This window comes from Halichoerus grypus, chromosome 13 (assembly GCF_964656455.1).
Source record: "Halichoerus grypus chromosome 13, mHalGry1.hap1.1, whole genome shotgun sequence".
NCBI lineage: Eukaryota > Metazoa > Chordata > Mammalia > Carnivora > Phocidae > Halichoerus > Halichoerus grypus.
Window position 1 is genome coordinate 81,727,019 of NC_135724.1, and position 18,573 is coordinate 81,745,591.

The 18,573-nt window shown below is 46.5% G+C and overlaps 1 protein-coding gene across 3 annotated transcripts in view; it reads left to right on the forward strand.

The window, feature by feature from the left end:
- KSR2 (kinase suppressor of ras 2) overlaps nt 1-18,573 on the forward strand; it is a 421,068-nt gene that overhangs the window by 237,911 nt on the left and 164,584 nt on the right. The gene's annotated exons all lie outside the window — the stretch shown is intronic.

Genomic DNA, 18,573 nt, shown 5'->3' on the forward strand with positions numbered 1-18,573 from the left:
CTGAACTGCATAGTCCTGAGAAACCAGACACTGGAAGGGTTATAAAGAGACTCGGGATGGGGGTGATTATATAATGGGGTTTAATGAGGCTTGAGGCCAAGGTTCATTACCCCCCGGAAGAGGATGAGGAGGAGTGCATATCTTGACAGAAGTTGGCTGCCTGAACCGTGTTCTCAGCTCAGAATTATGAGATTTTGAGAAATCCATGTCTGACCTGACTCCGTGGTGGCAGTTTCAAGGGGGAACCCATGTATCACATTGGATGTGCCCCAAAGAATGTTTCTCCCCCCAAAACAAGCAGGTTTTGGTTTTTGCTCCCCTCTCCCCCAGATACAGGAGGCTCCCTTGTTGCCTGTATTTTAGGAACTTAGATACCAGCGGGCAGGTCCTTAACACATACTGACCATCTGCTGCTTGCGAGGCAGGTGCTGGTCTAGGTGCTTCTAGGCATTAAAATGTGTATACCTGGAAACAAAATCCAAAAAGGTTCATGATGAAGAACACTAGTCCTTTGTACCATCCCTCTGTCAATCCTGCTTTTTATTTTTTTTAAGATATTATTTATTTATTTGTTTGTTTATTTATTTATTTAAGAGAGAGAGAGTGAGTGAGAACATGAGCAGGGGGGAGGGGCAGAGGGAGAGGGAGAAGCAGGCTTCCCGCTGAGCAAGGAGCCTGATGCGGGGCTCGATCCCAGGACCCCGGGATCATGACCTGAGCCGAAAGTCGATGCCTAACCGACTGAGCCACCCAGGCGCCCCTCAGTCCTGCTTTTTAACAACTCCTTCTGTATCTTGTTCTTTTAATAGTCACTTCCACTGGTTAAGCTAGGTTGTACCAGGGCTTCTCAAAGTGTGTCCCAGGCCAACAGCGTCTGCATCGCCTGAAAGCTTGTTAGAAATGCAAACTCTTACTGTCCCCTTTGCAGACCTACTGAATCAGAAGCTCTGGGGAGGGTCCAACAATCTGAATTTTCACCAAACCTCCAGGGGATTCTGCACACTAACGTTTGAGAATCGCTTGGTTATACAACAACCTCTTTAAAAAAAAGTTTCATTTGGAAATAATTTCAAACTTATAGAAAAGTTGCAATACTACTACAAAGGATTCCTGTACCTCCTTTACTGGGATTCATCCATTTTTAACATTTGCTTGCATTTGCTTCCTCTGTAATCCCCCACCTCATTTTCTCTCTCTGTGAACCATTTGGGACTGAGTCGTCTACACTCTTACGTAACTACACAGAGGTACCAGGTTCAGTAACCTTGACATTGACTCAAGACTTTCATCGAACCATATTCCTATTTCAGCAATTGTCTCGATAGCATCCTTCATAGCAATTTATTTTTCTGGCACAGGATCCAATCCAGGATTACATACTGCATTAAGTTCTTGTGTCGGGCTTGAATAGTTCCTCAGCCTTTCTTTGTTGCTTGTGACTCCGACATCTTTGAAGAGTGAGGACCAGCTTCTTCACAGAATGTTTCTTGATTTGGGTTTGTCTGTGGTTCTCCATGTTAGACCCAGGCTGTGCGGTTTTGGTATGACGTCTACTTACGCAGGGGTGTGTCCTTCTCAGTGCATCCCCTTGTGGACCTGGTGTTTGCATTTTTCCGAAGAAGTCAGAGACTGTGGCTTTCTTTTTTAAGATTTTATTTATTTATTTAAGAGAGAGAGAGACCACAAGCTGAGGGGGGAGAAGGGGCAGAGGGAGAGGGAGAAGCAGACTCCCCGCCGAGCAGGGAGCCTGTTGCGGGGCTCAGTCCCAGGACCCTGAGATCATGACCTGAGCCGAAGGCAGATGCTTAACCCACTGAGTCACTCAGGTGCCCTGAGACTGTGACTTTAGGAGAAATCTCCCAATTTTAAAATGCTAGCACCCAGTGAAAAATCTTTTAACCCTGTTTGAGGTGGTATTAAATAATCCCGCAGGTTGGTGGGTTGTATTAGATCTTGGGGCTCCCGATTTTTAACCTCCGTTCTAAAATCATAGAGATCAGAACTGATAGGGGGCTCAGAAATTACTGAGTCCAAGCCCTTATTTTACAGATGGAGAAACTGAGGCCAGAAAGTAGAAGGAATTTTCCCAGGGTTTCAGAGCTGGGGTTTGAACCTGGATCTGCTGCTGCTGAGCTAATAGCTTTCTCCTTTGTGCCATGATGATTACAAAATTATAGGCTCTGCTGCTACTGAACATGCTCTAGAGGAAGGAAACGGTGCCTTTCTTTAAAAGGTGACACCTTTTGTTTGTACAGAGGGCTAGTAGAGTGTGTGTGTGTGTGTGTGTGTGTGTGTGTGTGTGTGTGGTGCATGCATGTGGTTATGAATGTTCTAGGCGAGGCAACTTCTGGGTTATCATCAGCCCTTTCTTCTTCTCTGTAATTTTGCACAAACCGTTTGGGCTCAGCATGCAATAGACAACCTTAGACCTCTTGTTATGATTGCTCGCACCAGGAATTGTGGCAGCAAAAATTGGTCCGTAAGTGGTTGGCATTAGCAGTCAGGGGGTCATTTATATCTTTTGGAATGAGTCCTGGTCCTCAGTCAGGTACGCATTGTTGGCGTGGGCAGTCCCATTGCCTGTCATCAGGATGTATGTCTGACTGTACCTTTGTCCCAGTAACACCCCCCCCCCACCCCTGGTGAGTACTTCCACCGATTTCATGGCAACAAGAGAAGAAGTAACAAGTATTGTTGCTATAGAACGATGCAGTGTGCACCCGGCATTGATGTTCCTTGCCCATGCTCCTGCATCCCCATTCTGTAGAGGAAGAAACGGATATTCCAAGAAGAGAAATCCCCATGCATAGCTTCAGGTTATACTGAGTCTCAGAGCTGAGACTAGAAACCATGGTACCTTCAGACTCCAACTTGCATGTGCTCTCTGCACATAATTTGGCCTGACTGCATTTCCATGAAACAGTAGGTCGGGGTACGGTGGGTTGTTTTCATCAAATTTGTTCCCCTCCCCCAATAAAACGAATTCATCTCTAGTGGCCCCCGTCTTGTACATCAACCCAGTTGAGCAAGTCTGTATTTTATCTAGGTGTGATCTTTGCCCCTTCCTCTCCACAATGCCCCATTTCCAAGTCTTGTTGAGTTGACCTTCTAAATCATGGTTGGCAAACTTTCTGTAAAGGCCCAGGTAGGAAATACTTTCAGATCTGCTGGCCATATGGTCTCCATGACAAATACTCAGCTTTGCCATGTAGCACGAAGCAGCCATAGACTGTCTTCCAATAAAGTGGGTGTGGCTGTGTTCCAATAAAACTTAATTTACAAAATCTGGCAAGGGGCCAGATTTGGCTCGTGGGTTATAGACTGTGAGTTCTGTTCTTCTGGGTTTTTTTCCTTCTCCTCCTCCATCATCACACCCTGGTCCACACTATTCAGTAGTCTCCAAATGGATCTTTCCATATCCAGCCCACCAAAGTGATCTGGCCTCCAAACCCAGGTTAAGATTCTACCATGATCTTAAGTGAACTGCATTCTCTCCTGTTTTGAACCCATGGGTGACTGGACACCCTGTCATTGTCACTTTGTCTCAGTCACTGCTTCCTTGGGAAAGCATTTCCTAACTTCCCAAGTTATTTCAGTTACATTTTCTCTCACCTCTTGCGCTTTCCTTCTGAAGCACTTACCACAATCCACAACCATCTGTTTATTTATATGAGTATTTCTTTTTTTTTTTTTTTAAAAGATTTATTTATTTGAGAGAGAGAGAATGAGAGAGCACATGAGAGGGGGGAAGGGTCAGAGGGAGAAGCAGACTCCCTGCCAAGCAGGGAGCCCGATGCGGGACTCGATCCAGGGACTCCAGGATCATGACCTGAGCCGAAGGCAGTCGCTTAACCAACTGAGCCACCCAGGTGCCCTATATGAGTATTTCTTTAATGTTCTGTTCCCCCAGTATCAGTTCCACGAGAGCTGTGACCACATTGCTCTCGCTTGTTCGTGTCTCCATCGTGCCTTGCTTGGAGCTAGCACACATAAATATTTTTGAATGGACACTAACACTTTTGAGCATTCACTCTGCAGCCAGCACTGTGAGCCTTCAGCTACTCGGGATCTAGAGGACAAAGGAGAAGGGATTCTGTCACCCACCAGAGCTGCAGAGCTGGCTGAATTTGGCATCATCGAGGCGGGAACTGAAGTTGTCGGAAACTTTGATGCAGTCTTTGGGATGTTAGGGATGGTCTCCTGCCTTAACTAACCAGAGAAACGGGCACTCAAGCAAAACTGCTGAAAACCATTTTGTTGATTGGAAACAGGCAGGTCTTTATCACTGCATGGTGGTGGTAGTACTAACATAGAGCTTGACACTTACAAGTGATAAACAGTCCAAGTTGAGCTTTTATTTATTTATTTTTAATTTTTTTACTAACATATAATATATTATTTGTTTCAGGGGTGTTTGTTTGTTTATTTATTAGTATGAAGGTCACTTATTCGCACATGTAACTGAAAAGCCCAGGGGTTATGTAGGCTTCAGGTATGGCTGGATCAAGGGGCTCAGTCTCAGTCTCAATTTCTCTGTATCTCTTGACTTGGCTCTTCTCCAGGATGGTTTCACTTTTAGGCTCCATGTGGTGGTAAGATGACCCCAGAAATCCCTTCCCTGCTGTGGTCCAGAGTGGAAGAGTGAGATTATTTAGGTCTGAGATTCACTGATTCAACCTGCGTGGCCATGTGCTCACCTCTAAACCAATCAGTGGGGTCAGACATGTGGGAGGTTAACTTATCGGTTTAATCCTGGGCTGTGATCTTTACTTTTGGGCTTAGAAATTTTGGGTTTTGTCTAAGAATGGAGAATGAATGCCAGGGAAGCTGATAACCAGTGTCTACTAGAATAACAATAAATAATGGGGGTCCCCATCCTAGGGGTTTTGAGGAAAATCGTCCCGGCCAAATTAGTTCATTATCCAAATTAGTGGGGACACGTCTCCACATTGTACAGAAAACCCTTTTCAGTTCTCCAAGCATCTCCCTTGGACTGTGTTTCTCTGTGATCCCTGGCGAGGAGTTTCTTTACTATCCCTCTGACATTCCTCGGGCGTCTCTAGAGAGCACACAGCCTACCAGAGAAGGTTAACCCATGGTGCCAGGGAGAGGCTCAGTGCCATTCCCAAGACAAACAGCATCCCACTCTTGGCCAGGCACCAAGTTGAGAGTCAGACAAGCTTGGGTTTGAATCTTATCTTTGCCGTTGATTACCTAACACCTATGAGCCTCAGTTTCCCCATCTTTAAAATGGGCATAATATGCCCTTCTTGTGGAATGGTTACTAAGCTGAAATGAAAGGATGTTGAGCACTGTGCCTAGCGTATAGAAAGCACTACCTAAGTGTTGTGCTCGCTACTGTATGGTGTTTGGGTTTTGGTCAGTTTTGATCCTCATTGGTTTCTGTAGGACATCACCCCACCGGCACCATATCTGAATGGAGTCATCAGTATTGATTGAATTCCTGATATGTTAAGTGTCTTAGTCCATTAGGGCTGCCATAACAGAATACCACAGACTGGGTGGCTGATAAACAGCAGACATTTATTTCTCGTAGTTCTAGAAGCTGGGAAGTCCAAGATCAAGGTGCCAGCATGGTTGCATTCTGGTGGGGCCCCTCTCCTGGCCAGTGTTTTCTTACTGTATCCTCACATGGTGGAAGGGGGCCAGCAGGCCCTCTGAGTTCTCTCTTATATGCGCCCAATGTCATTATCCCTGCCCAGTAAAAAGCAATAGAGAGAGGCGGTGCAGACGTTCGGCTGTTATGCATTTGTAACACTACTTAATCTGATTGGCTGGGCTTGTGTTCTGATTGGTTGGGCGTGTGTTCTGATTGGCTGAGCTTATCTCCTGATTGGCGGGGCCTGTGTTTTGATTGGTTCGACATGTGATCTGATTGGCCAGTGCCCATCCCATGACAATTGTTAAATTTTCTCAGACACCCTTAAACATAAATGCCTACTTCACTAAACACAAGAAAATCCTCAAGCCTCAGTTTCCTTGTATGTAAAGTGAGTATAGCCATGGTGTCCTCACAGGGTTGTTGTGAAGACTATAGGAGATAAAGTGTAAGGTCAGCTTCCTCCACCGGGTTGTGAGCTCCATAAAGGCGATGTTTTGTCTGTCCTGTTCAGGGCTGCATCTCAAGACCTGGCACATCGTAGATGCTGAAAAGTATGTTTTGAATGAATAAAGAAAGTCCAGTGCCTCTTGCTAGGGGCATGGTCATTCTTCGGTAAATCTGAATTAAGGACATCAGGGGTGAAGGATGCACTTGGCGTCGGGCAGTAGGGAGAGGTGAGGACTGTGGGAAAACACAGAGCACCCACCCTTTCTAAAGAAGGCGGCCACCACTCACTTCCAGCCAAATGTTGCTCTATGGGAAGGGGACAAAATGTCACCAGATGATCCAGATTTCCCAAGAGAAGCCAGACGCATAGATTGCTGTGGGCAGTTACACAATTTTTAACATATTGGCAATAGAGGAAATGCTTTAAAAATTCTATCATAGGTTAAGCAACATTGGTATGGGGGGGCCACCAACTAGGGACCATACCTGCCGTACCTGGCGGTGTCCTTTGCTAATTCTTGTCTCAGGAACTTTTCTCTTCAAAGCGGTGGGGTCAGCCTTTCTTCCCATCCTCCTGGGCTCCCCTCCTGACCTCCGCTGTCACTCACACGCCACACACATCCTCCCTGCTACACATCTGCTCCTAGCAGGCAGCTGTGAAAACTCTGATCTGGGCATTTTACTTATTTGTTTCTCCTTTTGAATGGGGAGAGTCCTTTTTCTCCAAATAACAGACTGCTTCCTAGCCCTCAGACGGCCTCGTCCCAGGCTTCCCCCACCCCCAGTGGTGGCCAGGCACACACCCTTGCTCTGATGCCCAGGCCCCACCAGCTGCTGGGCAGGATCCGAGAACCTGCTTTTCATCTCAGGCCACATTCTTCTTGGCTGGGGATAAAAGTGGAAAGCGGCTCGCCAGGCCCCATGCTGCTTTGTTCGCGGCCCCTGTTAAAGCAGTTCTTCCTTCTGCTGAACATCAGGGCATCGCCAGGCAGACATGGGTGGGCACTTGGAGCCCGCATCCATCCCCCTCCTGATCCCTTCTGTGTTTACTCTCCCCTGCTCTCCTCCTCTGTCAGTCTGTCTTTATGTCTTTCTGTCTCTCATCTCTGTCTCTCCCTTGGCTTTCACCATCCCTTTCTCTCTCCTCTACCTCCTGTCTCTGGTGACCCATCTTCTCCAGCCTCCTGAACTCTGCCGGCCAATCTGTGCCTTGTTCCTTGGTAGAGTGAATCTGAACATGGTGGGGGGTGCCGGGGGGAGGGAGGACTCCTCCCCACCCCCAGAAACCAGAGCACCTGTCCCGTGGGAGGAAGACCTAGCATTTGGTGCTAAGTGCTATGGAGAGGGAATAAGGGGCAGATGGCAGAGGGGTCCTGTCTGGGATGGGCTGGCATGCTCCCTCAGAAGAACACCCTTGCTGCTCCCATCACGACAGACCCTTGGGCCTAGGCCCTTAGGCGTTCACTGGCATGCCCAGCCTGCTGCCAGCATTATTTTCTGTTTCCCGGTAGCCTTTGTTCTCACTGTTCTCTGGAAGCCCCAGGAGCCTAGGGCCCTGACCTTGACTCCCACAGCGGCTCTCTCTGGGAGGCTAACCGGGTTACCCGAACCGGGATGGGGGCAGGGCAGTACCTTCTGCGGCCGGAGGCAGCATCCTGCAGTTGGGAAAGCCCAGGGGCTGTGCCTGAGCCTGGCCCTGAGCAGAGGGCCACAGAGGGCCACCATAGGCCACCACCTCACCTCTCTGTTTTCCTGTCTATAAAATGGGCTAATGATGGTGAAGCCTCCCTGACCTCCCAGATCTGCAGTGAGGATCAGATAAGCCCATGGTACGTGTCAGTTGTTACAGACGCTAAAATACCATGGGAATGGTTCGGCCAGCACCAGGGCTTGGCTACTTTCTTCTCAAGGGCAGCCTTACATAATGGAGTGGGCAGGGCTGTGTTTCAATAAAGCTTTATTTATAAATACAGGTGGTAGGCCAGATTTGGCTTAGACTTCAGAGCTAAACGAGACCTGGTTTCAGATCCCAGCTCTGCCCGCTAAAAGCTCTGGGGCCTTGGGTAAGTGATGTCTCTGAGCCTCCGTTTCCTGCCTATAAAGTTAGGAGAAGAGTCATATCTCCCTCATAGGGTGAAGGCAAGATTAAATGAGAGAAGGCGTGTGAACGTCTAACATAGTGCCAGGCATGTAGGAAATAGATAATAAATATCAGCAATTGTTATTTACAGAATGTTACTTATATATATATATTAGATAGATATATTATGCATACACACACACACACACACGCATCCATTCCAGGAGATGTAACTGTCTTCCACTGCTGGATTTGGAATTGCAAGAAGAGCCAAAGGAGTGTGGTTTTTGGTAAGGCTTTTCATTCCACCTTATTTATTTATTTATTTACTTATTTATTTATTTATTTTTCATTCCACCTTATTTAATGAGGCTCCTTCACCTTTGACCCTCATGGAATGGATTTAGCCAAGGCCCTGTTTCCTCTGTCAGGGACCACCATGCACACGGTTCAGCCTGTCCACCCTGAGGTGACTGCTCCATTACAGCCCCTTCCCAATAGTTTGGGATTCTGTTTTTAGGGACAATGGGTGGGGAGATAGACTATGAAATAGAGGTTTTTCCCAAGAAACACTATGGTCTTGCACACGTGTAAACTTAATTCTGAAAGTAGATGTATGGTATGGGGGATCTAGGGGTCTAGAGAGAGAAGCAGTCTGTCCTCATCCAGTTTCTCTCCCTCTTGGAAATCCCACAATATCTGGCCAGAGGAGGGGGGATTATCGGCAAAAGAGGGGTACCTGACTTAGAGACCCTTCAAGATTGCATTTGTCAGGGTTTTTTCTGGTGCAAGTCATAGATGCTCATCACATACTGGCTTCAGCAAATAAAAAGGAAATTGCTGGTTCATGTACTAAGAAAAAAGAAATCTAGATATAAACAAGGATTTCGGGTATGGCTGGATCCAGGAGCTAAGTATGCTCTGGGCGTGTTCTTTCTTTATCTCACAGTCCTGCTTCCTTCCTTGTGGGTTTCATTTTTAGTTACGTTCCCCATTTGTGGTGACCCTTGGTTGTTCCAGGCTTCCATCTTTAGAGATCTAAGTGCATCAGGAAAAAGAGTTTCAGTATTTGCTCTGATTGGTCTGATGGGGGCACACCCATGTCTATCCTGAACTGATCACTCTAGTCAGTTAGACGGAATACACTTATATGGCCTGAATCACTGGCCCATTCTTGCATCCATGGAGTGGAATCCAGTTGGGTTGCAATTCAGGGGAATGGATCTCCAAGGAACACCTGGGGGATGTAACTCCCAGCAGAGGGATACTGAGTAGGCAAGATCAACAACTGCCCCCTATAAAAACCCACTGGTCTGTGGGTAGGGCACCTATGATTCATGCTTCCCTCTGCTTCTCTCATTGAGTAGCCAGAGGGAAGTATGAATGATTACTAATTCAGAAGAGGAGCATGAACCTATTTGATGAATATTACCCTTTCTGCTTATTTGAGATTCCCATTTCAGAGGGTGTCAGGAATCTCTCTTTTTTTTCCCTTCACCACTGAACCATGAAATAAGAAGGAACTGTTTCTAGGCTGGTGGTTCCAACCTCAGTTGTACATTCAGATCACCAGCGGGGTGGGGGGTGGGGTGGGATGCTTTTCAAAATTCTGATTCCCAAGCTGCACCCCAGTCCAATGATATCAAACCTGATGGAGGGTGGGGCTCAGGTATCAGTACTTTTTAAAGCTCCCTGGGTGATTGCAACATGCAGCCAAGGTCAAAAACCACTGATCCAGCTGGAGGAGCCAGCATATTTGGGAGCTATCCTATAGGGGGAAAGCTAAGCTCTTGCAGGATTTTCTGAACACCTAAGACTTCCACGTAGGTACTGCACACTTTCTTTTCTCATCTCAAGCTCCAGAAATAAATAAGAGACAGGCTCTGGATGTGAGGTGATTCCATGTGATTTACAGGTGCTAGGGCCCCACTGGGGCCGTAGTCCACCAGCACTCTTCCTGCTTACTAACACACTGATGATGAGTGTCACATTATCTGGTCCCCTTGCCACATCTTTGCTGGCTCTGGCACCGAGGCATCTGCTCAAGTCCCAGAATGCACATTTGCCGAGGTGGAGGAAGTGGGTGGGCGGGCGGGCAGGTGTGAGATGCAGACAGAGCTGCGGTTCCTGGGGCAGATGACAGACAAATCAGGTGGTGGGGACAGGGCCAATGAGGAGACTTCGACAGCTGTCCAGAGGGCCTAAAATACCCGCCAGTCCCTACCCGAGGGTCATTCGTTCATTCAGCAGATGCTCGTGGAGGACCTACCAAGTCAGGCGCCTTGTGGCAGTGTCAGAATAAAATTGCCGACCCCATACCTAAGGTTTAGAACAAGAGAAGACCCCGGCGGTTCTAAGCGCTGGCTTTATGGGTCAGCTGCATCTGAATCTTGTTGCCATCCCGTTCTCTGAGGGTGGAGATTTAACAAAAAGCTCCCATGGATTTAGGGCACAGAGACCAGCACCCCCCTGACCCCCCCACCCCCGACCAGCCTTGGGACCTGGTGATGTTTTCAACCAGACGCCAGCAGGGTGAGAGAATTAAAACAAGAAACAGTGTTTCCATCATATATGTTTGCGAACTAAATAAATAGCCCTTTGGTTGGAGATAATATCCTTCATATCTTTTCGGTGTCAAATGTCCTTTTTTAAAAGAAAATGATGGGTAATTATATAGATGGTGATTGTTTTTTATGTAGTTTCTTTCCTTGGAAATAAAATGGCAACTCTAGTCCCCTATTTATTACATTCACTGGTCCATAAAATGCAAGTCAGAAACGCTGTCTCGAGATTAGAGTTCTAAAGGTTGATGATTAATCTTATTTAGAAACAAACCCGTTCTTCTAAAAGCATCTTGCATAAACCTCCAATATATGAATCAGCTGATAAAAGCTGAGTTGTTCTGGGTTGTATGCAGCAGGGGGCCTGGTGTCCTGTCCCCATCCCTTCCTCCTGTCCCTGACAGTGGGGACCCTGGGACCCTTCTTTGAAACTCAGTTTGGAAACTGCTACCCTAAGGCATTTCTGTAAATGTTATGAATGAATGGGAAACGCAGGGCCCTTAGAAGGGAGAATATTTTCCGAAAGTCCTAATTTCTGACTGGGTTCAGTCATCCCAAGGCTGACATGTCCCTGATGAATTAGAGACCCTTCCCAACCCCAGTATGGATTTAGCACCTGTAGGTGCCAAGGGGTGTGGTCCTCATCATAACAGCCCTGGGAGGAGGCAGTGTCTGATTTTCTTACTTTGAAAAAGAGGAGAACGTGGTACAGGGAAGTTACGTGACTGTCTCATCATCATCAAGAGGGAGGAAGGGCCGGGGTCACATATGTTTACCTTGAGATCCAGGGCTCTTGTTCCCTTTTCCTTATGCTACAGAGCCAACTCTGGAGTCTTGGAGGGAGCTTTGGAATTACAGGCTCCCCTGTAGAACGTTTTGTGAAACCTTTTGTCAGCCAAAGTGGTGTGAAGCAGAGAAGTAATGAGCATTTTGTAAAAGCGAAAATCCTCTTTGGATTTCTTTCACATAGCGAACTCAGGTCCTAATGCAGTTCTTTTGTAAAAGCAAAGTGGCATAAAGTCAACTTCCTGAAAGCAGGAAAACCTGTATCCAGGAAGTATGGCTTTCCCAACAACGTAACTCTTGAGTTGATGACTTCAGTAGTCATCCCTCTATCTGTCCATCCAACCAGAAATATTTTTGAGTGCCTACTCCCTGTGTGGGCACCAGGGACACGGGGATGACTAGATATTCAAGATCTCTATCCTCACAGAGCATCCAGACGATAAGGGGAGACAGATATAACAGAGCCAGTTATGGTGGTGAGCGGATGCCTGGGATGCTATGAGAATTAAAACCCAGGAGCAATGATGGTAGGGGAGCAGGGATACCCAACCTAGCCGCTCACACAGAGACTTGAAGCGTTAGCCAGATGACAAGCAGGGGGGATGTGTATTTAAGGCAGAAGGAACCCCTGTGCCGAACGCATTGGATGGGTTACAGGTGCACAAGAGTCTGGGGATGAGCAGGGGAGAGGGGAAGGGGTGAGCAGGAGCCACATCTGGGGTGATAGTTTGGTACCTGGGGCTTAATCTCAGTGCTGGGGGAAACTTTCAAGCCTCAGGCTCAGGTACTCTACCTCGCCTGGGCTGTTTCTGCATTTCCCTTCAGTGGCAAGTTCTGCTACCTGACAGGTGTGTCTGTCACGAGTTGAAATGAGCTCCCCTCACAGATACGTCGAGGTCCTAACCCCCAGTACCACAGCATGTGACCTTATTTGGAACTGGGGTGTTGCAGATATAATTAGTGAAGTTAAGATGAGGTCATGAGGGAGTAACGCGGACCCCTAATCCAATAGGACTGGTGTCCTTATAAGGATGGGGACATTTGGACGGAGAGACAGAAACGCACAAGAAGAACACCACGTGACCACAGAGGCAGAGATCGGAGGGATGCAGTTGCAAGCCCAGGAGCCCCGAGGACTGACTGACAGCCAGCACCAGACACTGGAAGAGGCAAGGGAGGAGTCCTCGGAGTCTCCGCCAGAGCCTGGTCCTGCCGACACGCTGATGCCCACCTTCCAGCCTCCGAAAGGGCGAGGATGCCTTTCTCCTGTTTTAAGCCACCCAGATTGTGACCCTCTGTTATGGCAGCCCGGGGAAACTAACAAGTGTCTATAAGGGCTACATCTTCAGCCCTGAAGTGTGCGGCTGCCATGCTGATGAGTCAGTCTCCCGGTGACTGCATAATCAGTCTGGGAGTAAATTGGGTGCTTTTTGTGAAAATGCCGGGAGCTCTTCTCAGCTGTGAAATTGCTCATCAGTCAGTGCGTTTGAGTGATCACCTCGCAGATGGCCTCCCAGTGACCATGAAGAGTTAAGTGCAGCTTCCCAAAATGCCTGCTGGCTCTCCGGATGGCTGTTTGCCTCCGCAGAGAATCTCAACAGGCAGCCCATGGGGGCTCTTGGTGGAGGAGGGGGTGGGGGCCCATTAGACACAGCTGTTGACACCCACCCTCCGGCACACGGGTCTATACGGCCTGCAACACGATGGCAACAGACTCTTTGGATGAAACCATTTCCCAGCCTAAACAGCTTCACTGGAACCCCCTTTGCTTACTATTGTCACCCCACTTTCCAATTTAATAGTAAATCAGGCAAGGCAGTTCTTAGCCCAGAAAGGCCACCAGTCAGTTGGCATATGACGGAATGAGTGTTGAAAGGATTCGAGACCCCTAGTAGGAGCCAAGTTCTGCCATCCCTTATTGTGTAATGTTGGCCGGGTTAGTTAACCTCTCCAAGACTCAGTTTCCCCATCTGGAAATGGAGGATTCTTCTGCCTCCCCCAGAGCAGTTAAGATAAAGATTAAATTTAAAAACGGTTGGCAAAAAGGCTTCTAAACTGAAGAGTGCTGTCCTACTGGGGGAAGCTGACTGAGAAGGTTCCTAGGCCAGGCTGACAGAGGCTTGAGGGAAGCCCCCCACCCCTCTGCTTGGAGTTTGTGGTGAGAAACAGCCCTTGATCTTACTGGTAATGACTGATGAATGGCTGTGGCCGTGGAGCTCTGGGTTGCTGTGGGTGTTCTTCTCACTGGTTTTTCCCTTCCTGCAAAATATTTTTAAAAAAATATATCACAGGGGTGCCTGGGTGGCTCAGTCGGTTAAGCGTCTGACCCTTGATTTCAGCTCAGATCACGATCTCAGGGTGGTGGGATTGAGCCTCATACCGGGCTCTGTGCTCAGCGGGGAGTTCACTTGAGATTCTCTCTCTCTCTCTCTCTCTGCCTCTGCCCCTCCCCACCTGTGTTCCCTCTCTCTCCCTCTCTCTAAAATAAATAAATAAAATCTTAATTAAAAAAATATCACAAATAAAAACCAGTGTATTTGCATATATACATATGTAGGTAGATGTGCTGTTACGTGTATGTTTCTAATCTACAGACACTTTATTTTTTTTTAAAGGTTTTATTTATTTATTTGACAGAGAAAGACACAGCGAGAGAGGGAACATAAGCAGGGGGAGTGGGAGAGGGAGAAGTAGGCTTCCCGCTGAGCAGGGAGCCCGATGCGGGGCTCGATCCCAGGACCCTGGGATCATGACCTGAGCCGAAGGCAGACGCTTAACGACTGAGCCACCCAGGTGCCCCTATAAACACTGTAAAGAATAATAAAATTCTAATGCAGTTTTTAAAAAAACCAAATGGCAAACTGTGGCCTGGGGGCCGGCTGCCTGTTTTTGTTAATAAAGTTTTATTTGAACCAGGGCTGGGATGAGGGAGTGGCGGGCAAGGCCAGGTCATATAAGCGCAGGGTGGAATCCTATCCTTCTATACACATTTGTTATTTTGTTCGTGGATTTTTCTTTTGCATTCATTTAAAAACCATTGCATTAAAAAATTTTTACCTTGATCCCTGAGTGTTTGGGCAAACACTTCCTTAAATTTTGTGCCCAAATTTAGTGCCTCCCTTGCCCCTCCCCCTCATCCCGGCCCAGATAAAAATCCTCAGAAATTGGACTCAAACTTGAGAAATACAATATCACAAGTTCCTGGATACCCTTTACGTGCATCTCCTGATTGCATTTCTCTTCCTCTCCCCGCCGCCCCCCCAGAGATGGTGCTTGCTGTCCGGAATTTGTTTTACCATGTCTTACTTTCCTTTGTGGGGCACCTCATATATATGCGTCTGCAAATGTCTGTTGTTTAGTTTGGCATGTTTTTGAACTTCATGAAAAGGGGATCACACTGCACGTAGTCTGCCTTTTTAATTGGATATTCTGGTTCTGAGATTCATTCAAGTCTTTGGGAATAATTGTAGTTCATTCATCTTTATGCTGCCTCATACCATTTCGCCAACTCCGCCTACACCTCCCCCCAGATTAGCATCTCTGAAATCGAGCTGTGCTTTGCAATTTATGGCTCCTCATCGCCGCCGTCTGTCAGTCTGGGTTGACCTGCATTGGTCATTGCTCTCGAGTCCAGGGCACACGGATGTGGCTCTTCATTCTGTCGTCACTTCTGAGGCATGGTGCATTACTGATCTTACGTGAGCTGAAGTTAATTGGAGTTTGAAAGGTCTTCAAAAATATCACACTTTCCCTTGGCCTTGAAACAAAAAAACCCTCTATGCATCTTGTCTACGCAGAAAAGCATGGGCCCAGAGCAGTGTGATATATGGTCAAACATGTCTAAATCAGTCTAAGAGAGATTGGAAAATAACACTCAATTTAAAAATTTAACTATAAAAAAAGCACTGCACAGAGATTCATTGGCAGCCTCTCTCTTTCTTAGTGGCTCATAAATTAATGACCTTACACTCAGTGGCATCTTAAAAGTCAATGAAATATGGTAATATTCCATTGTATGAATAGACCACAATGAATGTATGCTTTCCTCTGTTGATGGACATTTGGATTCTTTCCCAGTTTCTCACTCCAAAATATCCTTGGACATTCTCCCGGTGTACTTGAGCATCTAGAAGAGTTTCCCAAACTTCTCTGGTAGTACCATTTATTTGGGGAGCGTTTGTTAAAAAATACTGATTTGTGGGTCTCATCTTGAGTCTCCTAAATCTCTCCAGGGAGAAGCCTGGAATTTAGTTCCTGGATACACGTGCCCTCATTTTTATCAGGAAAGTGTTGGGAGGTCTGATCATGGATATATTATTCCTGGGAGAACATCGGCTGGGTCTGAGTCTGTATGTCTTCACTTGACAAGATCAGAGCTTCTCAACTTCAGCACTGTTGACACTTGAGGATGAGTAATTCTTTGTGGTGGGGTCTACCCTGTGCAATGGATGATGTATAATAGCACCCATGGCCTCTACCTGTCCCCACCCCCCAAGATGCCAGCGGCACCTCCCCCAACCCCAAAGAAACCAGAATATCTCCAGATAGTGCCACATGTCCCCTGGGGGGACAAAATCAGCCCTGGCCGAGAACCACCGTAAGATGATGTATAATCAGTGGTCAAAATGGTTGCATCAATTTATATGCTCACCAGCAATGCATAGGTGGTCCCTTTGCTCCATATTTTCGCCAGCTTTCCTATGGCCAGACCACTTAACTCTTTTGCCCATCTGGTGAGAATAAAGTGGTGTCTCAGCTTAGGTTCCGTTACTATTTGCCTGATGGCTGTTGAGGTTGTAGATCTTGTCACAAGTATATTGGTCTCTCGTGTTTCATCCTCGGTGAAATGTGTGTGTCTTTTGCCCTTTTTTTTTTTTTTTTTCTTCCTGTCACGTTGTCTCTCTTTTTCTTATTGATATTTAGGAACTGAAAAACTCTTCTGGATTCTAAATCTTTGTTACGTATGTGGCAAATATCTCCTTCTGATGTGTGGCATGTCTTTTCACTTTCCTTATTGTCTCTTTCGATGAATAAAAGTTTTTAACATTAATGTAGTCAAATCTATCATTTCTTCCCATTATGGTTTTTTTTTGCTTTTAAAAAATCTTATTTAATCAATTCTTTCCGACCTGAGGTCATAAACATATTGTCCTAGATATTCCTCTAAAAGGTGTGAGGTCTTGCCTTTCAGATTTAAGTCCTTAATCCACCTGGAATTGACCTTGGTATATGGAATAAGGCAGGGTCTTATTTTCTTTTCCCCCTAAGTGGATAACCAGTTTCCCAACGCCATTTATCAAATAGCCTTCCATTGCCCCCACTGACCTGCTGTGCCAACTGGTCATTGATCAGGTGGTCTGCGTTCACTCAGGACCGTTCCTCTGCTTTTTATTCTGTTCCACTGGCTGTCACTCATTTCTGTCCTTAGCTTTCCCTTTTTTATAGGTATCTGGATTGTTTTTCAAATTTTGCATTGATTTTCTTTTAAAAATAGTTCTCTCTTAAATCCACTGCGGTATCCCAGAACTGAAGAAGGATGTTAGTGAAAAGACTAGCAAAATCCAAATGAAGTCTGGTGTTGACTTAATGGTAATGTACCAATGCTGGGTTCTTGGCTTTGACAGATGGCGCTGTGTTTATGGAAGATGCCAACATGAGTGGGAGCTGGGTGCAAGGTAGATGGGAACTCTCCAGACTCTCTTTGCGGCTTTTCCACCAGTCGAAAAGTATTCCAAAATACACTTGATGTAAAAAGATTTCTCTCATTTCTTTCTTCCTTTTTTTCTTTCCTCCCTCCCTCCCTTCTTTCCTTCCTTCTTTCCTTCCTTCCTTCCTTCCTTCCTTCCTTCCTATTAAGTAGGTTCCATGACCAGCGTGGAGCCCAGCGCAGGGCTTGAACTCATGACCCTGAGATCAAGACCTGAGCTGAGATCAAGAGTCAGATGCTCAACCGACTGAGCCACCCAGGCGCTCATTTCTCTCATTTCTTAAAAGAATTCTTTTTTGCCTTTTCTGTAATTAATGCCTTAAATCCTTAAATTCATACTTACTTTTACATTGTTAATTTAGCATCTCTGGGGTTTAAGCCATTTATCTTTTGTTTCTTTGGCCCACCATCTTTTACATCTTAGTCTCATTGCCTGGCAATTTGTAAAAAAACTCTCCTCTCTTTTATCTCATGGTTCAAGGTAAAAATTCTTTTTTTTTTTTTTTTTAAAGATTTTATTTATTTATTTGAGAGAGAGAGAATGAGAGACAGAGAGCATGAGAGGGAGGAGGGTCAGAGGGAGAAGCAGACTCCCTGCCGAGCAGGGAGCCCGATGCGGGACTCGATCCCGGGACTCCAGGATCATGACCTGAGCTGAAGGCAGTCGCTTAACCAACTGAGCCACCCAGGCGCCCCAAGGTAAAAATTCTTAATGCCTCCTATGTATTGGAATGCTAACTCATTTTCAAGTTTTTTTAGGTTATTCATCTCCCCTCGTTTGCTCTCAGCTTTAATCTCTTTGTAATCATCTACCCTCCATTATTTAGGTTATGTAACAAGTCGTGGGGCTGTAATGTACAACAGAGGGGATAGAGTTGATTGTAGTGGAATAACTCTGTATGGTGACAGATGCTAACTAGGCTTATCATGGGGATCATTTCCTAATATATAAAAATGTCAAATCACTATGACGTATACCTGAAACCCCTAGGCTATTATATGTCAGTTATATTTTTTAAAAAAGATCTGTAATTCCTCCCTCCTCTGCTTCTTTATGAATACATTTTAAAATTTTTGGTCATGTTTATAACAGCAGGAAAGCTCGGCCACGGGGAGACACTAAGGAGCAAACGCTGTGAATGGGGGAGACAAGAGGCTTGCTTCAATTCCACCGTTGAGTTTTAACAGCAGGTTCTGCTAAAGGAGGAGCCCCCCCACCCTGCTCCTGAGACAGGCTGTGGGACAACCTTCTGCAGGCTGTGGTCCTCCACGCGCAGATGATGTTTGGTTTGCTGGAGTAGCCCCATCCGTAATGCCTTGGGCGGGCCACGTATGTGGTGTCACCTCCTGAAAAGCCATGGCCTGGGTG